This window comes from Thunnus maccoyii, chromosome 16 (genome assembly GCF_910596095.1).
Source record: "Thunnus maccoyii chromosome 16, fThuMac1.1, whole genome shotgun sequence".
Taxonomy (NCBI): domain Eukaryota; kingdom Metazoa; phylum Chordata; class Actinopteri; order Scombriformes; family Scombridae; genus Thunnus; species Thunnus maccoyii.
Window position 1 is genome coordinate 22,509,494 of NC_056548.1, and position 17,659 is coordinate 22,527,152.

General features: G+C 38.6%; 1 protein-coding gene across 6 annotated transcripts in view; it reads right to left on the reverse strand.

The window, feature by feature from the left end:
* Nucleotides 1-17,659, reverse strand: part of lrfn5a (leucine rich repeat and fibronectin type III domain containing 5a) — a 166,788-nt gene that overhangs the window by 31,664 nt on the left and 117,465 nt on the right. The window lies entirely within an intron of this gene.

Here is a 17,659-nt window from a genome sequence, read left to right on the forward strand (position 1 = left end):
GCTGGGCTTTTGTTGGCAGGATGACATCACAGATCATAGACCAAAATGACTTACGGCAGCTGGTTGTTGGATCCATGGTCGGAGTTCAAGTATAGGTGTGAGACCTGAAGAATTCTGGGAAGTTGCACGAAAGAGGAAGTCTTGGCCCAAATATCCATTATCTGTTACCCAAATATCTGCTGGCTACCCCCGAACCCCCAAATTATTGGCCGTTGCCCCCAGTGGCTAAATCATCTTCGGACAGATAGCCATTGGGTTTGATTGTATCTTATTATTTATCCACCTTTAATTTTGTATATTTATTTATTCATTGTCTAAATTTTTATAGGCTTTTTATCTACCTGTCAATAGCAGTATGTGTAAATTGTAAACATGTCTACACAAAGCTACAACAGAACATTCAACGCTTAGAAAATGAACTGAGAAAAAAGGATGAACTTATGTTGGCATTTTCTACTGTTGCAACTGCCCAGAAGCATATTTCTTCTTTGGGTGAATCTGGCTGTATGGACCAAAGCACCTCTCTGTGGCTCAGGACTTTGATGTCACACTGCCGTGGTCCAGCTCTATAACCTCTGCTTCTGTCAGACGACCAATGGCCTACACTTGCCCAGGCCTGCTCTTCTCCACACACACAGGAGGCATGGGTCTCAGTGAAGCACAAACACCAGCAGGGTAAACACTTTTCCCGTTCGCCACTGCACCCAGCTAGCAAGTCGGCTGCTTCAGAGGAGTTAGGCAAATCAGCTTCTCCGATTCAGCTTGACAACCGGTTTGCTGTGCTGGAGGAGTCAGGGAGACCGGTTTCTGTGCATCAGGAAAGGGATGGTGCTGTGCCCACTGGTTGCTTGCCCCCACTGGCTTCAAACGGCAGGTGTCCTGGTACTGGAGTAGAAACGCTCTCCCCAGATGGTTGCTCTACTCCATGCATGCAGTGTTTGTTGCTGCACCCTGGACCTGACAGCTGAGGTGCCTTCCCTGGGTCTTGTCCCTTCAGGTGGGTAACCACCACCACTCTGTTGAGCAGGTTGGAGTCATCTCTCCCTCCTAAGCAGAAACTCCAGCCTTGGAACCCCTGCAGTGGCGATGCTGATCATCTGTGATTCTATCTACACTGTCATGACCAATCTTGTATACATCAAAACACAACCTCTGAAACTGCTGATAAAAACATCAATCATATGCGATTAAAATTATTATATATATTTTATATAAAAAGAATACAACGAAAGTGCCCTTTAAGGTGCCCCCACAGTATGATAAAGTGTCTTCTAAAGTGCTCCCACAGAATGATAAAATTCCCTCTGAGGTGTCCCCACAGTATGATAAAGTGTCTTCTAAAGTGCTCCCACAGAATGATAAAATTCCCTCTAAGGTGCCCCCACAGTATGATAAAATGTGATAGTACCCCAGGAATTGAGAAAACATGTGCCCTATCAATGAAGAGGATGTAATGCAACGCCCTATGAGTTGCCATAATGTGGTGAGCTGGAGTTTCTGTATGGGTTCCCTTAGTGGACAAAAAAAAGAAAAAGTGCAATTTAGGGTTCCCCTAAATCTAACATACTGAAGAGCAGAATTGGGTGCCCTTTCAATGAAAAAAAGTGCCCAATAGGGTGCACTGTATGAGAGAAGAACATGGTGAAGTGCCCTTCCAGTGAAGAACATGAGATACTTTGCCCAATGAGATGCTCCTACAATGGAGTAAACTGGCCATTATGGTAGAAATTAATGTATCCTTTATGTAGGCTGACCATTAGGAAAAAAAAGCACCTTTAAAAACATGTTGAAGTTGTTGTAGCTGACATTATTCCATCCAACTTCCAGTGTCTCTAATCAGGGGATAAGATAATTACAATAACAGAGTAAATTATTATTATTAGCGATATCAGTATGTGTTAAAGAGGTCTCTTCTCCTCCTAGAAGTATGTTAGTATCTGACAGAGAGCCCCAGCACCAGGGCAGCTACACCCCTCATTCTAGGCTTTACCCCAATACTGTGGCTCCTGTCCTAACACTTCTAATGCTGGTCCCTATTTTGAGAGATCCAAATTAGTACTATTAACACATTAGAGAATAGTTAATATGCAAGGTACCTTACCGAAATGTAGTTGAAGAAGCCTTGGATGAGTAAAGTTTAGCAGTCCAAAAAAGAGGAGAATTTTCTGCCTTTCAGAAGATCAAGATGATCTACTTGGATTTTTTTGCACAAAAGCAAGTAAAAAATACAAAAAAATACAAAAAAAGAGAGCATGCAAAAATAGTTTTAAAAAAATCTGCCAACTGCCACTGGAAACTCAAAAGCTGTCTGCCAACCCTTCTTCCCAAAGAATACACATCCTGTAATACTCCAGGACAAAGAGGAGGTCTTACTAAGATTGTCCTATCAGCTATCTGCACATATCATATATTGTTTAAAAGCATTTCATTGGTTATGTAAAACATGCATACATTTTTATATTCAAAAGTATGTGTAATGATGATATAAGAAGCTAAAATGAGAATAAAATCAAAATGCCATCTTTACAATAGTGGCTATTCATGTGAAGATCATATGTCATATCTTAAACAAAGATCCTCTTCTTGTTCAGTTCATTGAGAGACATAGGCCTATATTGTTCTGTGGAAAGCCCCGACCCATCTTTAGCAGCAGCTCTCATTGATGAAGGTCGAACACAGTTATGGACAGCTCCATGACGAATTATCAGTGTCAAGGAAGAGGCAGATGCATGCCCTCACAGACAGTATACTAATATCCTGTTTTCCCTATAATTACAGAATGCCAAGAAGAGACAGAAAATTGAAAACAATACGAAGGGGTCTGCAAAATGCAGCTAGAGACAGCAAGGGAGGAGATGAGAGAGATAAAAGAACGTTTATATTAACCATTAGCAACTAAAGAGATCTCTAGTAGAACTTAAACCTCTGACCAGGCATGTTAAAATGTTTTAAAAATGTATCTTGTCATGTTATTAAATCTGGAAGAGAACCTTTTGAGGAACCCTGCTAACAGCCATACAAATGGAGAGGAGGGAAAACACAACTTCCTTGGTAGGGGTAAAAACACACATGACAAAGGCAAGAGGGCTAGTGCACTTCTAGTGCCGTTTGTCACGGCCTTACCACCCCAAGTAACTGGAAAGGCATGATGAATGACAGAGCTGCCCAGTCTTTCAAGGATGTTTGCCAATTCTATGACATGGAGGAAGACAGTATTGTCACTGAACCTAAAGTGTTCCACTCTTCCTATGCTCCTTCTACCAGCAATGTTCAAGCTATGCTGACGTGCCTTAAAGAAAATGATGTGGACACAGTCTTCCCAAAGCTGACAAAACCCCTCAAAATAAATGCTACATTGCAAGTGACAACTGCATCAGTTAAGCGATCGTTCTCCAAATTGAAGCTGATCAAGACCCAGCTTAGAAACAGATGTGGAGAGAGAAGGCTCTCAGATTTTGTCCACTAACGGACATCACATTTGACCATTACAAGGTCATTAACATTCACAAAGTCATGGCCAAAAGAACTCTCCTTTTATTTCACAATCTTGCTTCTCACTTCCTTGACATGCTCAAAACAGCTAATTCTCAAAATGTTAATAGTTCCATGTTTTTACTACAGATGTGCTTACGAAATAAACATTTAAAACATTACCCATTCCCTGTGTTGGATTACAGAGTTGTTTGCAAAATAAATGTTTCAAAAGTAAATGCTTTTTAATACAGAGGTGTTGTTTTCCTTATATTCTGAATCACCTTATAAAGTGTTAATTGAGGATTTAACCTTTTAAGCAAACATGCGTCGTTCTTTTCTGCAGATGGGGGCCATTGAATGTATCTGGTGCCCTTTATATTTTTTCGTCCCCTGGCCCTCAAACAGCCCTCAGTCCACCACAGATGTTGATAATAAGATATTTCATTATTATTATCGTTATTTAAAACTTTTAAATCAATTTTATTGTGTGTCATTGCCATCATTTTTTGTCTTTTTAATCAATTTTATCTAGTTTTTATTTAACTCTATTGTACTACTATTACTGTTATTTTAGCTTTTAAATCTACTTTATTACATTTTCATCATTTGTATTTTCTTGCATTCATTGGTCTCAAATTGTTTTGCTTTTTTTTTCTTCCTTTTTTGTTGTTTTTACAGACTTCCCTTGTTCTGTCTTATTATTACCTTTTCAGTCATCTGTGAAGCTCTTTGAACCGCATTAACCTGTATGAAAGGAGCTATACAAATAAATGAGATTGACTGGTTGATTGATTGGGAATGGAGGTGTTACGAATGAGGTGGTATTTTGGACTGCTGTCAGTATGTGTTCTTTATATCTGTTTGACAGGTTTTGAGTGAGTAATAATGTTTGCAAATAGGTGTTCACCAGACTGCGCAGGTGATTGGTCCGCCTACTACTGACATCTGCAGGTGATTTACTCATTTCTGATGACACTCGACTATGTAAGGAGCCAAGATGGAGTCAGTGCTGTGTGGGGCAAAAGCTCATCTCTCTCTCGTTCCAACAAGCCATTTGATGGTATAATACAGCCATAAAAAACATGACTTCCTGGGTTTTAACATTTCACTCAGTGTAAATATCGTATTGCTTCAATGAAGAGGTGGAACAAGTCAAGACCGAATGTATACTGTCACATAGTGTGGAAGAGGATGATTCAATGTTAACACTGGATGTGAAGTTGTTACCTTGGTGACAGCTGAGATAAAAAATTATTTGAACAGCACCTTTATATTGGCATTTACTGTATCTCTGGCTGACTGACTTTTTCAGTAGAGAGCCCGTAACCACTATCTTTACCACAGGACGTGGATATGACATTAGAGGTAGGAAACTACTCTGACATCCTAAAGTGTCATCTGGTGGTTTGCAGGGCTCTTTGTTGAGGAGTGTCAGGTAGTTTGCTATGGTACTTGTGGTGTTAAAATAGATTAGTCATGTCAGAGTTAGGAAAACACTTCATATGTTGAAGTGTTCTCCAACAGTCTCAAAGCGCCAGGCTCTTGTTGAGGAGAGCAACATTGTTTACTGCAACATACTACTATTCAAACAGCACCAATTCCACGCAGACCAACGAGCTCAAAAGATTTTAAGTGTAATACAAAATTAGACCATAACACAGACTAGATTTCATAACAGTCTCTTTCTTTTTAGATTACTGTACAGATATTAGGATGGTGGTTCAAAAAGAGAAGCTTATGCAGATTTTTCCTTCATTTGTCAGATTCCTGCTGGCTGCAGCAGAACAGAGTGATATCAGATTATTCTAATGCATATCTCATTTCATTTGGCATGGAGCATTTGCTCCGTTGTATTTCAATCAGCCATTATGGAACATAGCATGCAAAGATTAAGATAATGTATGAACTTTGACATTATAATATATAGGATCACTGATTGTATATGTATTGTTGAGGATACATGTGCACGTGCTCTCATTTTATTTATCATATACAGTCACACATTGCGTATCAGCATTGCATTTACTTAATCTGACCAAAAAAAGTTACAGTAAATGCATCTGTGATCTGTGATCCAGTGATAAACAACAGTGTAGCCCCACCATCAAAATGCAAAAGGTCGGTTAATCTCAATGACAAATTGTCTCTTAACTCCTGTGCAGTATATAGTAATGCAGAGATTTGTGCCTCCACCCCCTATAAAATTAATGAAATTTCATTTGTGGTGCTAACAACATTGGAAAATTATATTTAAAGCATTTAACAGCAATATCTCTTTAATAATTGATCAGTTAAAACTGTTGACAGCTACTGTAGATACTGCTTAAGGCCAATGAGAAAATGAGTGAACCAACCTTTTAAAATGATTTAAACTCCCGAACTGTTTGAAAGGTGAAAAAACAGTCTTATGACCTCCATTCACTAATTCTTCCAGAGCTTGTGATCATATCACACAACCTCCTTCAGTCGATGACGATGTCCAGTTGTCATGAATTGTAGATGTTCCAATTTACATTTTTTTCCTGAACACTTAAAGGACTTTTTGTTCAGTTTGGCTTAAAAGCTGAGTTTCTAGGTCTACTCTTGACCTTGGAAACAGAAGTTAAGAAAACAATCTCACCACACAGTAGATTTAGTAGCTATTAAAGTAGCCTTTTTAAGTGCTCAGAAAAATAGAAATTTGAACATCTAAAGCTCTGTGACAACTCCATCTGCTGATGAAGATCATATGACAGGAAGCTCTAAAACAGCTATGGTGAGATCATTTTCTTAACTTCCATTTCCAATGTTAAGAATGATCTTTGAACCTTTGATTGAAAGGTCTTTTATACACAAACTATCTGTGTTATGTAAGGTCAAACATGGTGATGGGGTCTTTAAATTTTATACTGTGTTTATTTTTAATGTGGTTAAGTACACAATAAACGTTACAATAAATGTATAGAAACCTGTAGGTGATGTGCTGCTGTAAGGTTTTTAAACCTCACCTGAGATTCTGTTCTTCTTTCAGTTTGTAGATTTGGGCGACACAACTCAAGAGTTTCATGACAGAGTCACAGTTTAAATCATCTCAAAAACTTCTTTTTGTATTATTTTTCATTTAACTCCTGAACTTATGACTAGGTCTTTGACTATGCTGTCAGAGCTCACCTGTCTGTGTGTCTCTGTGCTGCTCAGGCTGCTGCAGACAGGATATTCATAATTAAATGATGCCTGACAGTCAAACAAAACAGTTGGACAAGCTATGGCTAATTTAGCTTCTGAATAATGTTCATGTCTTAGTGATGTATATGCATTAATAACTCTGCTCCTCATCCACTCATGGAAAAGGGGAGAGATGGCATTAAATAGTAAGTATTCCTCCCACTAATTTAAAAGATTAATGTTTTGATTGATTGTAGAACATTATTACTAACTAAGCTCAACTGTTATTGACACTTTGGTTCTTCTTAAAAAGGACCAGATGTCTTAATTTGCTTCTGGGAGGAATTTCCATCAACAGTAATAAAGTTATTCAATTAAACAGCATGTCTGAGCAACAACCACAAATTAGCTGACATCAACGCCTGAAATTAAATATAATATCAAATGATCTGTGAAATTCTGTGAAATTTGGAACATTTAAACTATAAATACTAACCTCGCTTCAGATTCTCCACCTCACCGACTCCACTACTGCTGCTGCTGCTAGTCAACAATGCGTACAGCTTGAAGTTGAGTGTTGCCACATCATCAAGTTGGATATCCTCCATATCCTGCTCTTTCACTCTTTATCATAATAGCATACTTTTTTTGCAGGAAACATACAAACCTGGCAACTCTGCAGAGATCTTACCATTAACGTTATGTAGATTTAAAGCAGTTAGATTGTTTGAGATTGGTAAAAATATTGGTAGGGTCCATACCCAAATCTACACCCATGGATTATAGTATATTGCTCTTGCTGCTGGAAAACCTTTTTAGCTCCTGTTTTCTCTCAAGTGAATTAATAGTTTACATGGTCTTCTGTGCCTTCAAGCATGTACCTTGGTTGTTTGTACCAGCATCTAATGCATAACAAAAAAGCACCAATGCCCAAGCTGCCTTCCTATTCTCTCGCTTCCACTCCTTGACTTTGTTTTTCTGTGTGTCCACTGGAGTTGACCTTATGGTTAGGATTAGGGTTGAGCCAAATACTTGGATGAAACAAGTATCCAGTTTGGATAATGTACTTTAATGTACGAGCATGAGTATCATCAGAGTAAAATGTGTCAATATCCATACTTATGATAGTCCAGGCAGCCACACAGAGCTCCTCCCCTACATAGAGCCTATACAGAGTTCACTGCTGCTGCGCCACACAACACAATCTTGCCATCATCACAGCCGCTCTGTCCACAGGGATTAACAGCTCGCGACTCTCACTGCTTCTACATCGGTTACTGATGTATTTTACGTCATACTTCTGTAGCGACCAGCCGTCAGAATTACATCACCGCCCACCTGTCAAGAGTTCATTCATTTTTCCCACAGTTAACATCCACAATCATCCAGTAATCCAATCACAACCCCTCAAAAAACCTGCTCAGTGTGAAACCAACCAACGGGAAATCTATTAGTGATAATAGCGTTGTAATGTTCGTGTCATTGTAACCAACTCGTGGTAAAACATAAGCCTTATCTCTGGAGTCTGTGTCAGGAGGAGGAATAATCCATTGGACGTGTGTATTTCCTTGTCAGAGTTAAAAGGTAAAACAGGTAAAACCTGGAGCAGACTTTTGTGTATTCTTTCTTTTTGTGGTTGTGAACTAGAATGAACTAAACTGATTTGGGGTTGTAGGGAAAACAAAATGGACTCTTCACCAATTGGATTAAACTATGAGACTGTGGAACGAGTCTTTGATACGCACACACTAACACACACACTCACACATACCGATATTGCTTTGCTTTCTTGATTTAATACACCTATTGATATCTGAATTGTGTTGTGGTCTATCTATTTTTACAGTGCTGGTTTTTGGTGACGTATATTACATTTCTACTTGTTATTTGCTTTATTGTTTTGTGCCGTCTGATGGAGCTATTTTCTTTCTATTTTATAACCATTATTTGTCAGATATGACTCTGACTGGCACCCTGCTTCGTTTAAGTGTCAAACCCGCAACACTTCTTAATACTGCAAGTGTTGTGTCCATTGATTCACTGAAGTTTATTCATTCAAGTTTATAAAAAACTTGAATGAATAAATAATTCTCTTACTCTTGTGATCAAAAACACAACTTCTGATCAACCCATATGCATTTCAGACTTATAATATCAACTTCCGCTTAGGCCACACCCATTCCAAGTGCGGATACAGATACAGATAATTCAGTTGATTGAACAGATACAGATACAGATAATGGTGTACTCTCTCATCCCTAGTTAAGATAATGGCTTTACCCACTTGAACAACGGGGGACAGCAGGTGCCTGAATACATCACAATTACTCTTTATTCAATTAGTGCACTTTGAGACTGCTGCACTGAGCAAGACCAAACACACGCACACACACACACACACACACACACACACACACACACACACACACACACACTCTGTCAAGCTCAAGAAATGCTGAACTTGCCTATATGAACATGTACACAACCAACTTCCAAGCCCTCAACAAGGGAACCCTTCTGATTCTTCCTATCCATCCAACATAGTGTGAATGTGGCATTAGCTCTATAATTTGGTTGAAAATGGCAAATGTTTTTCTGTTGACTGGTTTTAAAATGAGAATCTTGTAAAAGAGGTCTTAAATATGCATTAGAAGTAAATGGCATTGTGCTAAAAGACTGAGCCTAAAGCTAAATGTCTCAGGCAAAAAATCAGCATCTTCACCACTAAAATCAGACAGGCTTGCATACTTTGTTTGTATTTTCTAATTGTATTTTCACTTTTAATGTTCCAAGAGAAAATACTTTTAGAATAAGGACTAACAGATGTATAATGCTGAAGTAACATACTAATGCTATCTTGGGTAATGTTGGCTGGTGTTGCTGGAGTGTAAACTAAACTCCCCAAATGCAATAAAGAGCACAGAGCTGCAGTTGTAAAATACAGGGTGGTTTATATGCTAGAAGTGAATGGGCTTTTTGTGTTTTTTTTTTTGTTTTTGGAAAAGATAGGAAAAGTAGACACCACCCTCCAAACTGTCTTAAAATGCAGAATATTGCTCCTACTAGAGCCCCATGCACACCACTTTGGCATGTGGGGAAATGCAAAGCTTGACCGGCCTGCCTTGCCGAGGTATGGTGGCTAAGACTATGATTGTACAATCACAGTTTGGGGGAGGGGTGTAGCGAACAGTCAATTCCAATCCATCCACTTTCCTCATATTGACTTGCAAGTCATTTTGCACCATGCATGTTTTCATTGTGTTGAGGCTTAGAAATCCTTCTATAACCTGCCCATATCTCCTGACTAAATTGCATTTAATAGGTGAAATCAAACCAATCAAAGCCACATACAGCCAGCTGGATGATTTATAGGAGTGCATGAGCTGCCAGGAATACAAGACGATCACCGCCAAGGTCAGTCGGATAGCAGTGCAATGAGAGAACACACATGTGAGCATGCTTAAGCACTTACACACAATGTAAATGTTGATGCGCACACAGAAGTACACACTAGATGTATATCCAGACACACATGGACTACTTGAGTATTGATTTTAGATCCCATTTTATAACTGGGAAGTAAAGGGAAGCAGTGAAAGAAAAAAAGAGAGAGGAAGATGTGTAATAGGAGATCTTGGTGGTAGGCATCTAAAAGTGGTACTTTAAGGGCCTGATTCATGATGGTGCTGTGTAATATCTGGTCTATAATGCTATTTCCACACCATTACATCACAGAACTATTTTTCAGAACAGACCGCAGTGCATCCATCAACAGCTATCAGATGATATCGTGTTTACAAGACAATTTCTATGCCATAACATTACTATCACTATCCCTCAAAACGCATGCGAGCGCATATATCAGTGATGCTGAAGAGTATCTGATGTGAAATGGTTTCTCAGCTCATTGTTTTATGAGAGATCAAGGACTGGTGGTGCCATTAAGACATGTGACCTATCTTTTAGAACGTAAAGCAGTCCATACATCATGGGCCCAGGATAAAATCTAGAGCACTAAGCTGTTTCAGTAGCATTATGCCTTGTAAGCTACACTCAAACAGCTACAATTCAGACAGAAGAGCATATGTCATGGAGTGCAGGGTAATAACTAATGCAAAATACTTTTTAGCCACGCTAGCAGCATTTGGTTCAGAGTGAAATGTCTCGACCACCGTTGGATGGGTTGTAGTGAAGTTTGGTGCAGACATTAAAGTCTGACTCAGGATGAATTGTAATCACTTTGATGATCCTATGACTTTCCCTCTCGTGCCATAGTGATACGTAGTGATAGTGATAACTGCAGTGATAAATATAAAATGTTAGCATGATACCACCGTTAACTAAGATTGTGACAAAGGTTAACATTATATTTGCAAAACACCAGCAGGCTAACATTGTTGTGAACATGTTAGCATGCTGACATTAGCCTTTTTAGTCAGTGACTACACAGTGGTGAATTTCTATATAGTCAACATTTAGTATTGTTCTCAGATTTTTGAATGCTATTATTCTTGCACAGTAATTTCTTCAGACTTCATGATGGAGACATATAGGCTTACCTCAAAAAAAGAAAAAAGGGAAACTTTCTCAATTTTCTCATGGTAGACCAGATCAATGCAGCTAGTAATGCCATATGTTACAATGCTTGAATGCATAAAGCTGTAGCGTGTTTAGTGTATAGCTCGTTAGAAATACGCATTGTTTAAAGCCATAAGTGCAGCTCTAGGGCAGTGCACTGATCCTTTGCAATGCTCTCTTTAGGTTAACAGGCTTTGTGTCTGCTGGGCATCTGTGTTTTAGATGGTTGCATAAAAAAGATGCGTAAAAGAAGCATCTGTTGCAGGTCTTGCCTTTGCTACAGTACAGTATGAGACTACTGAATCCCTTTTGAAATGCAGCATTCTTTTGATAAAAGCTGATTTGGATTTTGGCATTTAGCATTTGCTTGAAAAGCACACTGAGTGCTCAAAGCGGCACGCAAACAAGAAGCAACTGAAGACTATGAAAGGTGCTCTCAGATAGAAAGCAAAGCAAAACATAGAGGTGGTGTGAGTGCATATAAGGTCAATGGGAAGATGTGGATTGCAGTGAAGACAGCTCCACTCCAATTTTATTCATCTACGTTTGATACGTGCTTATCCTGTTCAGGGTCACAGGGTGCGCTTGAATTGAAAAAGGTGTATCTTGAGCGAAAAGATGTGAGGTTATCCTGTGTTTGCTCCTGTGAGACAACCAAAAAGAAGATGTGAAGAATTACCTGCTAAATTCTGAAATCAGTCTGCCATACACGTATACCCCGGTGCACTCCAGACACACAGGCAACTAAACCAAGCCTCTGTACTGTGAGCGGAACATGTCTATTGTCTCTGTGGGTAAAAAACGCAGACAGCAAAAACCACTCCAGTAGTCAAATTTGCCAGAACATAGAGAGATGAGAATCAGAATCCTCAGTGAGCTGGGCAGAGATACTGGGATTTACAGGCACTATTAGGCACTATAACAAAATCAGGGAGTGTGTCATTAACTAATACTTCACAGTTTATTTAACCCATAATGCTCAGTGATTTCTGCAGCTGCAGAGGATCACGCTCCAAACAAAGCTCCGAGGTTTGTTTGGAAATGTACTGACAAACCAGCCTCTCAGCAGGGTCTCTCTGTGATTACAGTGCTCTCATACACCAAAACAAAGCACTCCAGGGTTAAAAATGACTGCTGCAAACCAAATAAGTGTGAAAATGTCTTAAGAGGTGTTGGTTGTACAGTACAACAATGTCTTCCATAACACTACCACACTGAAAGGCACAGGAAGCTGAACGAACAGATGCTTTCTTGTATTTTTTTTTTCCTACTCACATCTGCCAAAGGATGCAGCGTCTCAAAATGTGAAACACAATGAGAGCCTTCTTAGATTTACAAGTCCTGATTTTCTTTGCTGTATTCTCATTCTCTCTGTGGTATGGAACTGTTTGATGTTGATAAAATGACACCATTTATTTCACTCTGTCATCCAAACTGCCACAATGCATGGATACACTCCCCTGCCAAAAGCATAAAGAACAGGGTGAGATATGTTCCATTTTTGTACAAAAAAAATCCTATTAAGCTTACCTGTCATTACAAATACACTTCATTCACTTTATATTATACGTTTACACTTGGGGAAGCACTGAGAAGCCTTGGTGTTCTAAATATACTTACATATACAGTATACAGATGGGAACATGACATGCACACGTTTTGCTTTAAACAATCAGGCCTAATTCTAATGGATAGCGTTCTGTGTCCCTGCTGAGATTAAATCTGCCAAATATACTTTGATTCACAGCACTGCATCTTCCTCTCTCATTCACCCGCACACAAGCAGACGCCCGCATGCACCCACACATGCGCACCCCTACAAAATAGCAAGATATTTTAACTTTCTGTAGACTACATCACCGGGGATTCTGAACAGGCTATTTAGACAGGATAACTCACCGTATGCTTGTGTGTGGTGTCAACAAAGTACTGATGTGAAAGATGTATGCTATTTTTAGAGGTCTTAACACCTTTTTGGAATGTTTGACATCATTACTACAAAATTGTACACATTGGTTTCCACCATTTTTCATGTATTTAAGTTGATGTCAGACCTTCTTTCATTTCAGTATGCGATTAAATTTCATTTTAAGAGAATTAAACATTTATTTTGGATAGGTTTACTGTACATAAACATGGTATGCATTAGAAAATAGTATAATTTGTAGTAAATAAATATGTTGGACGACCTTGGACTTTTGCTATAAAAGGCATTTGCTATAAATTCTGTATAAGTATGTGTGTGTTCAAGAATGACATGGCTGTGGTCCATCAGGGAACAAAGTGAGTGTGCAATTATGAACAAACTAAGCATCACCAGAAGGGATGACACTGTGAATATCAGTATGAATATTTTATAATCACAGGGTGCTGTAGTTCTCAAGCAAGGAGACTGAAGTTGACGAAATGTGAATTCATAAAAATGTGACAAAATAAAAGATGCTGATGTGAAGGGAACTCAGTCAAACTGAGATGACTCAAAAAAAAATCAGAGAAAATACTAAATGGCTAAAAAGTGTGGTGGGTAGGGGGGGCGTTACACAGAAATGGTTTATTTTCATAATGGGCTCACAAGGGTGAGAAAAAAGTATTAAACATGAAGGGACACTGAATATTTTATTTAAGCAGCCTAAATTTAGCTCAGGCTGTTTTATATGAAAATACACAAGAGACAGACTGACAGTAATGGACTGAATTACAGTAGTAGAGAAGGCGAGATCTCAGAAGAAAGAAAGAGACAGAAAAAGAGACCCGAAACGAGAGAAGACACTGTTTCCATTCAAGTGCATCAGCTAGTGCACACTGCTAACATAAAGAATTTGCCAAATATGTCTTTCTCAGTATATGTTTTCATATTTTAATATATTAAAACAGTAACCATATTTTTTTTTTTTTTTGCAGCTTGGGGCAGCGAAAACAAGCCATAAAACTACTGCTGTATTATCTCCTTATAAAGATGTTAATATAAAAATATTAAGCAGTGCAACTTCCACTAATACATACAACATAGTGTTAGAAGACATGAATAGTTCAACCTAGTAGGTTTACTATGGGAACTATTAAAATAGTAGGCTAGTACTATTAGCTAATACCAATGGAGATTAATACATTTTTACTTTCAAAAACATAGTATGTTTTTAGCTGGAATTTTAACAGTAAGCCCCAAAAAGATATGTGCTCATCTCCAATTGGTCGGTTTGGGAAAAATTACACTAAAACCAAAAAAGGTGGGGTGGTCCCTTATTTATAAAAGGGTAACTTTGACAGCGTGACATTATTGTACTTTTTTGCACTTCTTTTGAGTAACGTATTATTTCTTTTAAAGCAGCTGAGTGATCCAGGCAACTCACACATAGACATTCATTCACTCACACTTCACCTCTTTCTCTCCTAGTGGCTGTTTGGAGCTATGGCAGTGTCTACAAAAGACTGTAGGATCATCCACTCACCTCTACTCTGCAATCCTGCAGAAGTGTGTGGGGGGCTTAACATCTGACAGTGTGTGACAACAGCTCAAGTAACAAACATCATTGTTGATATGCGTTTGAGATTGGTAATTAATTAGTCATTTGTGTATGTCTGCACAGTTTTGTTACCCCGGATATGTTTCTGGTATGCTAATAAGGCATATTTGATTTGAATGGTTGAATGGTAGAAAGAGAGCAGGTGAGAGAGACACAGAGAAGTGGGAGGATGACAAACTGTTTCCATCATCATCCTCGAGGCAAGAGGAGGCTGTGTGTTTACATAAGAATACACACACAAAACCCATCACACATATGCACACACACATACACAAAGACCTTGTTTTTGTTTGTTTATATGCAGTTCAGTAAATGGCATTGGCCTGCGGAGCAAAGCATTGTGGGAGGACATGGCAAACATATTATGGCATTAGCTTGTAATGACACATTGTTGGTTTACGTGTGTGAGTGTGGTGTCTGAAAATAGCTCGTGTGACAGAACAACGGGGAATGTGGAAGCATAAATCTCTGTCTCTCTCATCTCTGTTCCTGTCTATCTCGCATCTTATTTTCTACTGTAGTGCACTGGCGGCTTTAACAGCAGAGATAGCAGTAAGTGTGTGTGTGTGTGTGTGTGTGTGAGAGAGGAAGGGAGAGATAGTGGTTACAGTAAAATGACAACCAAGAGGCAGCCATCTTTTATCTTCCAAACAATTAAAAATAAAACATCTGAATTCTCCCTGGGAAACCGGAGCATGGCAAATATCACTGAAAGGATAATTCTTACAGGAGGAGCAGTTTTTTTTTCTTCCGCTCGGAGGTTTGTGGGAGCTTAGAGCCCATCCCAAATATTTCCCCATCCCGCTGCTTGCCCCTCACATCTCAACTATTGACTTTTTTTCTGTGTTGGTACAGAAGCAATCAAACGGCTACAGTCTCTAACACGCATACAAGACAATCCCCAACAGCTCCTGTAGCTCTGAACGTTACCTTGAATATGAATTGCTTAAATGTTCTTGTTTTCTTGGTCTAACTAGATTTCCTCTTGAAAGACGATCCAACCAAACATTAAATTTGCACAGATGAGGGCAATGATTGGGATATTTGAGACTGTACAAAATCTGATAACTAATGCATATTTAATTCTAAATTTACTTTATGAAATAAAACAAATTAGCTGCAATCATCCTGACATAGATTTCAAAACATGTCCTGAGTTAACTTTCCCCCAAGCAGCACAGGTACATCTGGGAATATGTAATATTAGCTGCTTACAGTGTTGCACCAACTACATTATTTTCATGAGCCTTCATCACTAACTGTGTCACTCATTCATAGTGCCTGTCTCTATCTTGCTGGAGAGGACTGTTAATTCCTTTGCTTTCATTTAACGTTACAATATTGATTAGAAGCCTCAGTTGGAGGTGTCAGATGTAATGAGACAACAACCCCTTTAGCCAATCAGAATGAATGAACGATGCTATTTCTCTCATTAACTTGCCTTTTGCAAAGTGCACCATTATTTCATCCATACTGCACTGATTGTAATTTACAGGTGATGGACAGGTTAGTTACATGTGAACTTCAAGACTGTTATTTCATGCTATTTTTCACAGCTATGGACTAATGGTAACAACTTTTTACTGGCTAATTAGCACTCACTTGTTAATGTGGAATTACTCTGCTACACCATTATGGGAGTACTGGACAACCACTAACAGAACACAGACTGAAACTAGTATGTTAGGTTGTGTTTTTATATTTTTACAGTGTATTTTATGCATGGCATTGTGTGGTAATTTCGGTAACTTTCCCTCATGGTGTATTGTGGCCTTTACGCTAAACATTAAATTAAAAATCTTACATCTCCTAAGATTAAAATGCCATAACCTTTCCAGTCATTACAATGTAATCACTGATGGTCACATTTACATATTGCCTTGTTTTTTAAACTGCAGTAAGGTTTCTGGTAAAGAGTGCCTTCTTCTCATTTGCACATGACTCAATAATTACCACCATTATCTTTTAATTTACGGTCATTACTTTGTAATTAACTGACAGTAATTTACCTTCAGTCTCCAGGGAAAGTCAGTCAGAACACCGTATTGGCAGTTTCATCAATAGCCAGAGCTCAGCATTGACAGCCATCAAGAAGAAAGATGTCTGGTTAAGAAGTATTTCATTTCACCCTTCTTACCAAAGAATAATACCTTTACTCTACCCACTCTACTTGACATGAAAAAAAAATCTTCCTAATTATAAAAAATCTTATTTTTGCCCTGCCATTTACTTTGACAGAGAAAAGCTCTGAAGGCAATACACATAGCTCATTATGTGCTTGTTCCATTATAAGCAGCTACATAGTGTAGCACATCTCCAGTGGTATATTGTAATTTTGGAAACCTTACTCTCACTCCTGCGTTTGTTGGCACTGTTGAGAATATTGCACCTGGAACTCCAAATTAATCTCAGTGAGGCCCTAGAAATGGGTACAAGGGACAGCTAGGATTGTAGAAAAAGGACTTTTTAAAAATAAAATGTGTCATTATTTTGGTCAGTCCAATATATATATATATATATATATTTTTTTTTTTTTTTTTTTTTTTTCTGAAAGGCATGTTTGACTAAGAATATAAGACTACTGTCTGCCATTGCCTCAAGATAAACTGACTCCCTCAAACCATGTATAACAACGCTCCTCTATTCTTTAATAATCCTAGAGCAGATGGATGTTAATGTCTTGTCGCCAGCAGTTTTTAGTGTTGACAGTGTGCATAAATTCCCCAATACCTTTTTCAAAAGCTACATTTCGGTCACATGACCATTATCAGACATCTCAACTTTTGACACTTTACTTTGTCTTGATGTCCTGCATCGCTAGTGGTGTTCCTTTATGGTTTGCCAGTCAATGACTGGTTCACTGCTTTCATCTAGACTGAAATATCTTGACTGCTGTGACATTTTGTACAAACATTCATGGTCCCCAGAGGATGAAACCT